This window comes from Acinonyx jubatus, chromosome A1 (genome assembly GCF_027475565.1).
Source record: "Acinonyx jubatus isolate Ajub_Pintada_27869175 chromosome A1, VMU_Ajub_asm_v1.0, whole genome shotgun sequence".
Classification (NCBI taxonomy): Eukaryota; Metazoa; Chordata; class Mammalia; order Carnivora; family Felidae; genus Acinonyx; species Acinonyx jubatus.
In genome coordinates, this window is record NC_069380.1 from 136111141 (window position 1) to 136124286 (window position 13146).

A 13146-nucleotide genomic window follows, 5' to 3' on the forward strand; every position below is an offset into this window, starting at 1 on the left:
TCTGTTCAGAAACTTTATTCTAAAATGACTTGCGCATTTGTTTCACCGATGCTATTTATTTTGGAATTTCAAATAACCCTTAGAGACCATGGACAGTTTTTATGTTCATTAAAACTACACTGGGGTTCAAAAGGGTTGTGAGACCTTGCTGTTATGATGTTAATAAACCAACAAAATAGATAAAGATCAAATAGAAAGCAGCATGAGGAGGAAACCAATAAAATGTAGGCCAGTGGGATTTACAAAGTTGTCCTAAAAAACAAAGTCTTTGTCTTCCTCTCCCTTTCCTCATCCTGTTAGCAAATCGTGCTCAAGTAAGGAGAGAGTGCTTGGATGAGTCCATTGCCTGCTCCTTGGTACTGTGAGCCAGAAAGCCAGGCTCCTGGTTCCAGCTCACTCTTGCTCAGCTCAGGTGAACACCCAGCTGGTCACACTGGGGACAGAACGTGATCTGGGTGGGGCAGCACTGCCAAAGAAGACGGCCCTCCACCTTCTGGAAACTGTAGCGCAGTGCTCCCAAGGCGTGGGTCTGTGGGATGCTCCTTTACGTTAGTCCTCCAGTACCTTCCATTTCCTCAGCGTCTGCGTTTCTAGCTTGGCAGTGGCCCAGGCTCCTGAGTTTTCACTTTCCTTCCTGCAGTCTTCTTTTCTGGCAGTTTGGTTCATTCATTAACATCTCCATCAGAGGGATGGGCAGGGAGCTTGAAAGTCCACTCAGCTCTTCTTAATGGTCCTTCTGGTACTGGGTTTGGTGGGAAAAGAGCCACGCTGTTGGCTAAAATGAGATTTTGGGATTATCCATGGATTTAATCTGGTCTTCTCACATCTACCATTTCCACAAGTAATTAGAGATTACTAGATACATTGAGAAGTTGCATTAGCCTTAAAGAATTTGGAGAAAATCTAAATAGGCTTAAATACCATCTTGGAGTCTAGAATGTTAAGCTCTATGCTCCAGATAATTAACATTTTTAAGGCCTTTCCCTGCTCCTGCTCCCTGCACCCTGTGGTTAACGTCACTACTGGGTAACAAGTCACTGAAAACATTTTAAATATAATATATTTTGCAGGGAGGGTGAGCAGAGTAGAAACGCAGTAAATACACTACCGTTGTATTCAGAGAGAATAGGCCAGGCAGCATTGGCGATTTGAAACTTCTCTATCATCCGAAAGTACATTCCGATCCGGGCAGTTTGAGAAGTTGAGAAGATTTTGATTATTAACATATATGAGAGACCGGCAGGTGGAGGACGATTTGTAGAGCCATGCCCTCTCTGTAAGCATGGGCGTACCACCCCTCCTCCTGGAGAACACCTTAGACACACAGTGTCTGTCCAGAGCAGTGGGTGATGCTTACAGAGGGAGCATGGCCCTTCCTCCAAGCTCAGGGGGCTCCTTCCAGAGACTGTGAGTGTAGGCAATAGCATTCTTTTGATTTTTCTTTTCCCAGTGGGAGTCCTACATTAGCACTGACATGAAAATGGCATCCTATTATGGCAGATGGCTGAGAACATGGTAATCATAGTATCTCGTGCTTCTGTAGCGTTTGACAGTTTTCAAGGCAATTTTGTATTTGTTCTCTTATTCGATCTTCATAATAACTGCGAGGTAGGATGGACATTATCACCTCCATTTCTTTCTGACGAGGAATTTAGCCATGGTCAGAAAGGTAGGAAGAGCAGAGTAGAATTAGAATCCAGCCTTCTGACACACCCTTCCATTAAGGTTCTATACCATTAAAGTTCTATAATAAAACATCACAGTTTCTTATGTGACTGCATTATCATGCCTGCTATATGTTCATTAACTACATTGCACTCAAGCATGATAATTTTATATTGATTTAATTGTGCAAATTACACTCATGAAAAAATGGTCTCTTTTTTTAATAGTCTGTCTCCTTGGGGATACTATTATTGCAATAACTCTGTCCTTTTGTTGAATTTCTCCCCCTTAATAATCAGCAAAGTGTTAATCTAGCCACGTTGGACAATTTCCCAAAGTCACTTAAACTGACTTATAAAAGATCACCCACAATTCACTTTATCCCATGGCTCTTCTTTTCCATTACTAGAATCTGAGTGCATACTGAGCTACTCCCCAAAGGAACGGGTCAAGATCACAGGTTACCGAAAACAAACAACTCCAGCACAAACCAAAGGTTTTTATGTATACGTAATAACTACACATTTTATATCCATAGGTATTTTTAGAAAGATTGATAAAAAACTCTCTGACATACCCACATGATGGTAGTCCGATTCATGCTCAAAAAAAGCTTTTCAGCTTTTTCCATCAACACCATTCATATTTTAGAAGACAGACTTTGCAGGGGCCTCCCCAAAGAATTTCCTTAAATCTCTGCCAACCTGCGGGGAGAAGGAGTAGAGATATTACATAAATATCTGCATTGAGTTCTTGGATAGAGTTGCACAATGGCCATATATGGTGAAAGGTAGATTTTCCCTTGTGACTATATTTTTGGAATATGTTAAATGCATATGTCTCCATTTCTGCTCCCAAGAAGCTGGTGTACAGATGTTTAGTATTGGGGTCGTAGAAACGCCGCGGTCTACAGTTTACATGATGTCTAATAGGTTTCTAGAATGTGCTTAAAAGGCAGTGTTCAGAATTAGGCCTCTAACCTTCTTTGATGTAATTGTCTTTCTTTGGAGTCACATCTTGAAGGAAAGGATGAAGATTTGGAAAGGGAATTAATTTTCTCAAAACCAGACTTACTCTTTTCCTTCTGTACTTTATAGTAATCCTTTAAACTCAAAAAAACTTCAGCTAATTATGGATTTCTACCTGACTAATGTTGCCATTTGAGTGGCTACATGTCACTCTTTCTGGTTTCTGACCCCCTGTCAGGCCAATTCTGCCTGATTTCACTCATGTGCTGCTGCTTTTTATAATCTGAACATTATTTCCACTCAAATGTTTCCAGCTTTGCAAAAAACCTAGGAATCTGAAAGGCGGGGGGAAACCTCTCATAACTACTATTTGGATAATTATCACTTTCAGTTATTCTGATTTTTTTTTTCTGCAAAACGGATACTATGTGAAGAACATTTCAAAAAACTTAAAGGTTTTACTTTGTTTTTTTGTTTTTGGTTTTTTTTTTTTCCCAACGTTTATTCATTTCTGGGACAGAGAGAGACAGAGCATGAACAGGCGAGGGGCAGAGAGAGAGGGAGACACAGAATCGGAAACAAGCTCCAGGCTCCGAGCCATCAGCCCAGAGCCCGACGCGGGGCTCGAACCCACGGACCACGAGATCGTGACCTGGCTGAAGTCGGACGCTTAACCGACTGCGCCACCCAGGCGCCCCTAAAAGTTTTACTTTGAAAGCTAAATTTTCTAACTCACATTTTAAAAATAGAGCTTAGGCAGTCTCCCTGGTAATTAAAATATAATTTCCCCTCTATTTTCTATGCTCAATAAACTCAACTGTTACAATATATTTTGAAATGTACAACATGGAGTCTAGGGCATTAAACAAAAAAGTTAAAAGGCTTTGAGGGGATTTTTAAAGATCCAGTTTCCTAATAAGCAAAATGGACCCTGGAAAGATTTCATGGTGTTTAATATGTTTTTTCCCTATCTTCTAAATGCAATAATCTCTAACCACCACTTGATCATCAGAGATTTATATTCACTATAATTTATGTCACCTTATATCTGGGATTCTTTTTTTTTTTTCCTACAACGTTTGGCAGCAAACTGCTGGTGGAAACTAGAATGTTTCACATTAGCAGCCCTCTTAAATTATTTCTATGAAATAATTTACTGTGGATTACAAATTCTTATATGGCATTTAAAGTTAATGATTAGGCAGAGAGATATATCAAAAGTATGATTAGTCACATATGTACCTGACTTGCATGGTTTTAACTCTATGTGTGTTTTACAAGAATTGCTTTTCAAAAAGATATTTCTGGGCTTATGCATTTTTCCTGTTAAAGCCAACGTATTTTTAAAGGAAAAGAGAAAGAGACATACATGCTCCTGTAAACTGTCTCCTCTAATTAAATGTCTATAAGATTATTTTCTATTTCTTGATGGCCATTTACAGCATAGGTATTGCTGCATGGTCTGAAACTTAAAAGAGCTCACAATGGTGAAGATCTCTTGCAGCATAACTTGAAGTCAAGATGTAAAAATCCTAAGAGAGGATGAGAGTTTTAATGAAAATTGTAATGTCTCTCTTTCACTGCCAGGAATCAGTAACGAAGTGATGTACCCCCAACAGAACAAGAAATGAAATGAAACCCAGGGCTCCTTATACAAAGCTCAGAATGAGCTCCTTCCTGACTCGATTTCATTTTCTCTACATAGTTAAGGCTTAAAGCTGTTAGATATTTCTGTGCTTAATTTCACTTATCACCCAGGGAAGTAAGACTTAGAAGGGTGGCCATGAAAGTTGGGTTAATAGAAAATAAAAAAATAATTAAAAAAAAAAAAAAAGAAAGTTGGGTTAAAGTTTTATTTGCATGGAAGCAGCTCCTCCCAGAACATCTCTTCTGTATCTCAGACAGATATTTCTTTTTCTCCTCCCTTCTTCTCTTTTCCTATTTCACAGTGGTTTTCTTACCTCAACTATTTATGATTCATTTCATGAAAGGCTAGGTTTTCTCCGAGGGTACTGTAATGTCTCAAAGTGGTTTTAGAGACTAGCAGTAACAAGAAACTATTTTCTTTTGTGATGCAAAATAAAGTCATTGTTAATAGCCTACAACCTGCAATTAACTATTAAAAAAGGAATTTATGAGGGCTGGTTATTATCCTCCTGAAATAACGTTGTTACAAGTCTGCCCTTGTCAGTCATCTGCAGGAATCACGTGCCGGATCCCAAACAAAGGGAAGGTCTGGATCCACACAGAGGCTCGTGGCAAATTACCCAGTGACAGCCTGGCCTGATAGCCCCTTATGCCCTTTGTCACCTTTTCAAAGCAAGAGAATAATAGCCACATGTGTATTTTATCCTGATTGGACTAAAAGGCACCTGTTTGTGAAGCTGAGTTTGAATTGGGAATTAGAAAAATATTTGCATGGCTGGTAACAGCCAATTACGTGGGAGTGCCTTGGGGACACTGGGGCAGTAGCAGGCAGGGCTCAGGAAAGACAACTGGAAGCATCCTGCACACATTGAAAACTGCGTGTCAACTCTTTTCCTTCTTTCTAACATTAATATAAGTCCTAAGAAGAGCTTCCTCTTCCTCTCCTTGCGCTGTAAGCGCTTTCCTTGGCCGAAGCTGGGTCTCTCTGGCCAGCCCTCTGTGAGTCCTCTTTGGCATCAGCAAAGAAGAGAGGAAGAGAGAGCATCCTATCAAGGAGCTGAGCATGGCATGGGCGGGAGAGGGAGGAGGGGGCAAGGAGAAAGGCACAGGATTATTCACCAGAGGCTGGATTAGTCTAAAGCTCAGCAACTGGAACAGGTCTGCTGATGTTGCAGAAGCACCAAAGGTAGAGGGTCTGCCTTGGAGGGAGAGCTACAGAGCATGAAGAATAATGAGATCGTGTGTGGCTGGGGAAGGATGGGAGATGGTCTAGGAGGTGGATGAGGAGAAGGAAGGGGGGGAGAAGGAGGAGGATTAAAGAGGAGGCAAAGGCCTGAGAATGGTTTGATTGGTTTCCAAGAGCCAAAGATATAAAATTCCAGGTTCTAAACCTTTATAATATAAATCATCATTCCCTGAAGAAAGTAATAGAATCTCACTGGTAAAGTAATGGACTTCTTTACTTTAAAAAAAAAAAAAAAAAAAAAAAAAAAATTTTGCAGGGGGGAATGCAAGCTGGTGCAGCCACTCTGGAAAGCAGTATGGAGGTTCCTCAAAACACTAAAAATAGAACTACCCTACGACCCAGCAATTGCACTACTAGGTATTTATCCACGGGATATAGGTATGCTGTTTCGAAGGGACACATGCACCCCCATGTTTATAGCAGCACTAGCAACAATAGTCTAAGTATGGAAAGAGCCCAAATGGCCATCGATGGATGCATGGATAAAGAAGAGGTGGTATATATATACAATGGAGTATTACTCAGCCATCAAAAAGAATGAAATCTTGGCATTTGCAACTACATGGATGGAACTGGAGGGTATGATGCTAAGTGAAATTAGTCAGAGAGACAAAAACCATATGACTTCATTCATATGAGGACTTTAAGAGACAAAACAGATGAACATAAGGGAAGGAACACAAAAATAATAAAAAAAAACAGGGAAGCGGACAAAACAGAAGAGACCCATAAATATGGAGAACAAACTGGGGGTTACGGGAGGGGTTGTGGGAGGGGAGATGGGGTAAATGGGTGAGGGGCACTAAGGAATCTACTCCTGAAACCATTGTTGCACTATATGCTAACTAATTTGGATGTGAATTTAAAAAAATAAAAAAATACAATTAAAAAATAATAAAATAAAATAAATAAATAAAACAATGGCAAATCTGATGTTAAAATTTTTTTTTTTTACGCCGTGCCTGCAAATGTGGGGGGGAAAAAGCTCTCCAAGATTTGGGTGAATGTTGCTTAATATGAAATGCCAAAGCACAGAAGATTGGCTTTAAAATGAGAATAAATGAGAATAAAAACACAAAACTAAGAACCATCACTTCTAAGACCTTCACTTAAATAAGCATAGTCTAACACACTGTGATGTTCATTACTGATTTCAGAAAGTTATCAAAAGCATCTGTTCAGTATGTTTGGAAAGCCAACTTGCTTAGTTCTGTGAAACAATGTCTGAGTTAGCGTCTATGGAAAACAGAATAGCACACACACGATTTTAATCCCATTATTTTGAAAACTTGGTAAAGCTTTGGTGTCATCTGAAATGGCTGATTTTCTTATTTTGTATACTTAGACAAACACTAATAATAATTTTAGGAAAAAGTTATGTAGATTTAGAAAACTGAAAATCATAATCTAGAATTGAAATTGTCACTTAAGATAGAGCTCTGATTTGTAATTGTCTGAATACAATTTGTCCTTCATAGGATCAAAACTCACCTCTAAAGGAAAATCTAAAATCCACTACAATAGTTACAAAAATTTGGAAATTAAAGACCCGCTAGAAATAAATATAACAAAACAATAAATGCCATCTGCCAAAGTATTGCTAATTTATATACTAGCAGCCTGTTTGACTTTATTATACAAAACTTCAGAGCAGCCACTATCATGGATATTTATGGAATGACGGCCTGTGTAGTAGTCCCTGCCCGTCACTTAATCACCCAATAAATCCAAACCTGGAATATTTTCAGCAACATTCATCAAGGGTCGCTTTTTTTTTTTTTTAAGCTTATTTATTTTGAGAGAGAGAGCACAAACAGTAGAGAGACAGAATCCCAAGCAGGCCCCACGCCACCAGAACAAGCCTGATGTGGGGCTCAAACTCACAAACTATGAGATCGCCCTGGGTCAAGATCAAGAGTTGGTCGTTTAACCAGCTATGCCACCGAGGTGCCCCCATCAAAGGTCACTTTTAAGTGATGTAAACTATCAATGATAGCCTTTTAAAAGACTATCTACTTTCGGTCAAAATGTTGCTATAGAAAATCATCTCCCTTTGAAGTGCTATGTATTAATTACATCTGCAATCACGGTGTCAAAATAAAATGCAAAGAAGATCTATGAAAAGCCTTTCTTAGTTGAATGTAGAAGAGAAGCACAGAAGATGATGTTCATTTTGTAACATGCTCTTATTCCGTGATTATCTATAAATAGCCAGAGCAAAAAGAGACTCAAATGAGTGGCCTTCTGGTCAAAAGATGGAAACTGATATGTTTAGCCATTGAAAACTTAGGAGAACTTGTCACTGTACTGGGAAAATAAAATCCAGTAGAAAATAGGGTTTTCTAAAATGTTTTTCTAATTATCACCTTGGTTCTCTGTGGTTCTGCAAATACAAATAAATAGAAAGCTAAGTTCATTTCTTCCCAACTCTCAGTTTAGCTACAAAACTCCTAAATGAAAACACAATTTTTCTGGTGTTATAGAAGTCAGGAGTGGTGAAGAACAGAGGTTCAAGTATTCCAGGAAAGGCTGTGGAGGGGTGCAGAGGCCTGTGGCAGCAACCAGAGGGGTGCTGGCGAGTGCTCCTTTGTCTCAGACTGTCTACTCCTCACCTTGATCCACTGGCCACATTCTTTCCTATTTTGGAAAAGTGGAGCTGTTAATGTTGGTTCAATACCATAAGAAACACTGAACCTCCTATCACCAGCATCACCATTGCTCCTTGTAGCAAGAGAATGCTGAAATGAGCAGTTGTTGAATCCTAGAATGTTAGAGCTGGAAGGGACATTAAAGCAGTCTCTCTGGGTACAGTTTCTAACTATGTAGGGGCTAAATGAAGCATAGATTAACTCTTAACTCTCAATCCATAGTTGTTTAATAAGGAAAGATCACAAATTGGTATAGCCAACGGATTATAGATTTTAACATATTTTATAAGATTTATACCTAAATCGGTTAAGTGTCTGACTCTTGATTTTGGCTCAGGTCATGATCTCAGGGTCGTGAGACCAAGCTCCACGCTCAGGGAGGAGCCTGCTTAAGAGTCTCTCTCTCTCTCTCTCTCTCTCTCTCTCTCTCTCTCTCTCTCTCTCTCTCTCCCCCTTTGCCCTGTCCCAACCCCCACCACCAACTCTCTCTCTCTCTCAAAAAACAAAACAAAAAAAGGATTTACACCTAATTATTTCATGGTTTTCTATATCATAAATTAGAGTCCAGCTCCCTAGAATCCTAAATTAAATCTGGAGCACCTGTGTCCCATGTGAGTCACAGAGACCAGTGTTGTCCAACAGAAATGCAATGTGAGCCACACGTGCCATTTAAAATTCTCTAGTAGCCACATTGTAAAAATTAAAAAGGGAAATTAATTTTCATAATTGTGCATTGGTTATTTATTGCTGTGTAACAAATTACCCCCCAAACCTAGCTTGAAACAAACATTTATTATTTTACAGTTGCTCTGCATGAGTGGTTTAGCTGGAGAGTTCTGGCTCAGGGTTCCTCCTCAGTTTGTAGTCAGGCTATCAGCTGGGCTACATTGACTGGGGCAGGAGGGTATGCTTCCAAGAAGTATCACTCACATGGCTGGTTGTTGGGTGATGTGCCTCACCTCTCCTCCACGTGACTTCTCATCCTACAGGGACTCTTGTCTTCATTTGGCATCTTCTGCATGGGAGTCTCTTCTTTACTGGTGACTGTGCTCTGAGATAGAAGTAGAGAGGGCACAAGCTAACGTAGGGAGGAAGGAGCACCCAAGATAAAAGCTGCATTTTGTAGATTTGTAACCTAATCTTGGAAGTTACATTCTATCACTCTTGCCTTTTTTTCTGTTAGAATTGACCCATTAAGCCCAGCCTACATTCTAGGGGAAGGAATTACACTTATGGGTTATTGGGGGTCATCTTAAAAGTAGCCTACTGCAAGTCTGAATTAATTATCCCAATATATTGGGGTATTATTTATGGTATTATTATATAATGAACATAAAAATTATTAATGAGATATCTTACATTCTTTTCTTCACACTAAGTCTTCAGGATCCGGTATGTATTTCATACTTACAGCTCCAACCAACTGGTCTAGCCACATTCCGAACACCACTGGGCACATATGGCTAGTGGCTACTTTAGCACGGTACATCTCTAGATGCTCTGCAGTCACCTAAAGACCCAAAGACCCTAATTTAGGGGATCTTCTTCCTTTACAATGTAAGTGATTGATCAGATCTGGGATTACCATGTTCCAGGCACGGTGCTAAACGCGGGGAACCCCAAATCAGTAAATTACCATGCCTGCCCTAAAGGAACTCAGCCAGACAAATAAGAAGTTAAATTCTAAATCTAGATCAACCATTTTGGGCCTACCTCAGAGAGCTCTAACCTGTGATGGGTTCTAGAATGAAGCAGAACGCAGTCTCTCCACACTCCTCGGGAAGGTGGTGACCCAGAGTCTTTTCAGACCAGCCAGAACCTCCGACAATGACCATAGACATCACTCACCCCCAGACCCAACCTGAGGCTATGTCTCCAGCTCTAAGCTGGAGCCCATATGTTGGCCTGAAACCTGATTTGCTTTGGATGTGGAGCAAATTAAATATTTGTTTAACTCAGTACATTGTACTTTCCACTATTCTCCATAAGCAAGACCCGTAGGGGAAGGGAGATATAGGGCGTACTGTAACTATTTCAGGCTTCTTGGGTGCTTTGGAGGGACGTGCCATTGTTGTACCAAGTTTTATACATAAATGTGACTCCGTTTACATAGAACGGAAGGTCCTTAATTATCTTACCGGCTATGAATGGATTTAGCAACAGGGAGCATTATTTTTACTCTATTCTCTGCCCTAACTCTGATAATGTACATACGTATTTGACTTGAGTCTTTTCTCACACTTTGTGTCCTGAAGCATATTTGTGCTGCTTAAAGAATAACTCTGTGCAGCCAGGACCTACCCGAGGAGTTTCCCATATCCCCAAAAGGCACTTACAGGCTATGTATTAATGGTGATATACCTGGCAATACAGTTAAAGAATTCTGGGTTTCATTGGGGATGGGGGGGGGGCGGCGGGGAATGCAACATACTTTTCACTAGCAGTAGAGGAAAGCAGTTTTCTGAGTGGTTTTTCTACCACAGTAAATAGTAGTCATGCATTTTCAAGTTAGAGGAAAATCCATGCCTACTATCTCAACGGGAAGAAATAAGTTTTATTCAGATGCTGTCTGGAAAAATGGTCTTGAATACCTTTATTTCTTGTCTTCATAAAAATATTGTTTAGGGAAAAGAAAACCCCATAAAGACAATTTCAAGTCAAGGACCAGACATAAAACAACACACCTTTCTTACATGTAAAATTCATTTCTGAGTTTCCATCATGTATCTATGCACTGTTTCATCAAAGTGACAGCTGTATCTTTCAAAATAAAATACCTTTGTTCCACAATGTGGATACTATAAAACCCAAACCAAAACAAAACACCAACAACCTGATGACACATCTCGTTTCTGTGTCTAACGTCACGATTTTTGGTTGAACCGTCATAGTCTAAGGCCCAACCACTCAACCTGGAAAAACATTCATGGGGTCTGGAACATAGAAAAATCCCTAAAGCTGTTCAGCTGGAATTTTAAGGGTGAGATTACAGCTTCTGTTTTGTGTAAATCTGTCCAGATTTAGCATTTTACAGTATCAGGTACTACTCTAAGAGCCAAGAATGACTCTGCCTAAAGGCCCCTGCACAAAGAGAGACCTCCATGCCCCAAAGTCAGGTCACATTAGAGAAAGAAGTGAATTGTAAACACTCCGTTGTAAATACAATTTACACACGTCATTTTTTTTTTTTTTTTACATGTAGAGTAGATTCATTCTAAAAGCACACTTTGCTCCTGTTTTGGAGGTTCTAAATAAAAGAAAATAGCATTTTAATGGGCCTTTGGGAAGGCCAGCATGCTCAAACAGGGCATATATAATGGGATCGATGACTATTTTCGCTGAGTTTTAGAATGCAAACTTAAGTCCACAGTATATACTCCAGCAAATATATGTATCAAATCTATATCTATATCTATGTATCTATCTGTTCACAGACTGATACAGCCCGCAAGCACATAATGTGTATATGGACAGTGACAAAAATATCTCGATTTTTTTTTCAATTACAGCTTGTGTTGTGATTTATTCTAACATATTCCACAAAATAAACGTTTCATTGATAGTGCAGGCAGTGTGAAGTCTGGGGGGTGTACAGCCCCCTCTTTGGAGAAAGAGGGAGACTCCTTTAGCCTTTTCCACCCGAATTTTGATTTGCTTCTTAAAAGTGGAAGCTGAGTCCATCAGCTAAACAGCCAAGCTTGAGATCTGGTTTAAACCGGGAACTCACTCCATTTGGCCGGCGTAGGCGGCTGCCAGCAAAGTCCCTGGGCTGCCTGTTCCCTAGAGCATTTGCGTGCCCTGTTTACCCGGCCTGGTTCGGCGCGCAGGGGGGGGCTTCCCGTCCGGGGAAAGATCTTGTTTACTACCCTCTCTCCCAACCCCCAGGCTAACCGTGCGGCGCGAATCCGGAGAAGCGCGCCCTCGGCGGGGGCCCTGAGTCCACAGCGCCCGGCGCCTCCCCAGCGGGAGGCGGGAGCAGGCCCCGGCTCGAGGGCTGGGCTGTAAGTGCGATCTTGACATTGCGCCCTTGTTGCCAAGACTCGTGGGGCACAAGAGCAACTGCAGCGGGTCCCGACCCGCGCCGGGAGACTGGGACTGCGGGGCGCGGCCTGCCGCGCAGTCCTCACAGCCCTCCGGGCCCTGGTCCGAGCAGCGCTCCCGGGCCGCGGGGCGAGAAGCGGGGGGGGGGGGGGGGAGCCGGTCGAAGCCCCTGGCTCCGGGTTGGAGGCGCTCACGCCCGGGTCTCGCCACGCAGACCTTCAAGGAAATCTTCCTAAAAACAAAGTCCTAAACTCCAGGATATTCGTGATTACGCGGAGTGTCGTCCCTGCCCAAGGGCGCGTCCACGCGGACCCCGCGCCTCGTAGAGCTAGCTGGCTTCCACGCAGGCCGGAGCGGTTTGGTGGCCGCCCAAGCAGGGACCTGTGCAGCAAAACAGACAACGCCGAACACCGCAAAGTGAATTCATCGTAAAACTCACGAAGGTTAAGCTCCGGGTTCCTTCACGGCCCGACCCTCCTAAAGCCCAGAGAGGGGCGCTAGCAATTCCGGATTCCGAACTGTGCCGGTTAAAGTTCCCCTCCCCCGCCTTCCAAGCCCAGGCCGCACTCCCTGCGCGGCCCACCCGCCTCGCCGCCGCCCGCGGGGCCGGAACCGCCCGCCCCGGGCACCGCGCTCGCGGGTTACAGGGGAGCGCCGTGAAGGCGTAGCCAAGGAGTAACTCCGAAACGCCAAGCTGACTCACGCGGGGCAGAAATTCAGACTTATGACGTCATTTTCACACCTCCTTTCTCGGATTGTCTCGCGTCTGTTGAGCCCACCTAGGGAACAGGCCCACACAGCAGCTTAATCCAAAGTGTTACGATTCCGAGGGATGTTGTAGATTCGATGGAACTTTTCATTCTCCTAAGCATCATTTTTATTTTCTTCGTATAATAATCTCATCTTTAGGTCAAGGGAATGAATTTCATTA

The 13146-nt window shown here is 42.0% G+C and overlaps 1 long non-coding RNA gene across 2 annotated transcripts in view; it reads right to left on the reverse strand.

Moving 5' to 3' along the window:
* LOC106974813 (uncharacterized) overlaps positions 1 to 13146 on the reverse strand; it is a 95820-nt gene that overhangs the window by 40850 nt on the left and 41824 nt on the right. For both annotated transcript variants that reach the window (XR_008299111.1, XR_008299112.1), the window contains exons 3-4: positions 9105 to 9225; positions 2243 to 2369 (exon numbers count right to left, since the gene is read on the reverse strand). This is a non-coding gene — a long non-coding RNA (uncharacterized LOC106974813). The remainder of the gene's footprint in view (positions 1 to 2242; positions 2370 to 9104; positions 9226 to 13146) is intronic.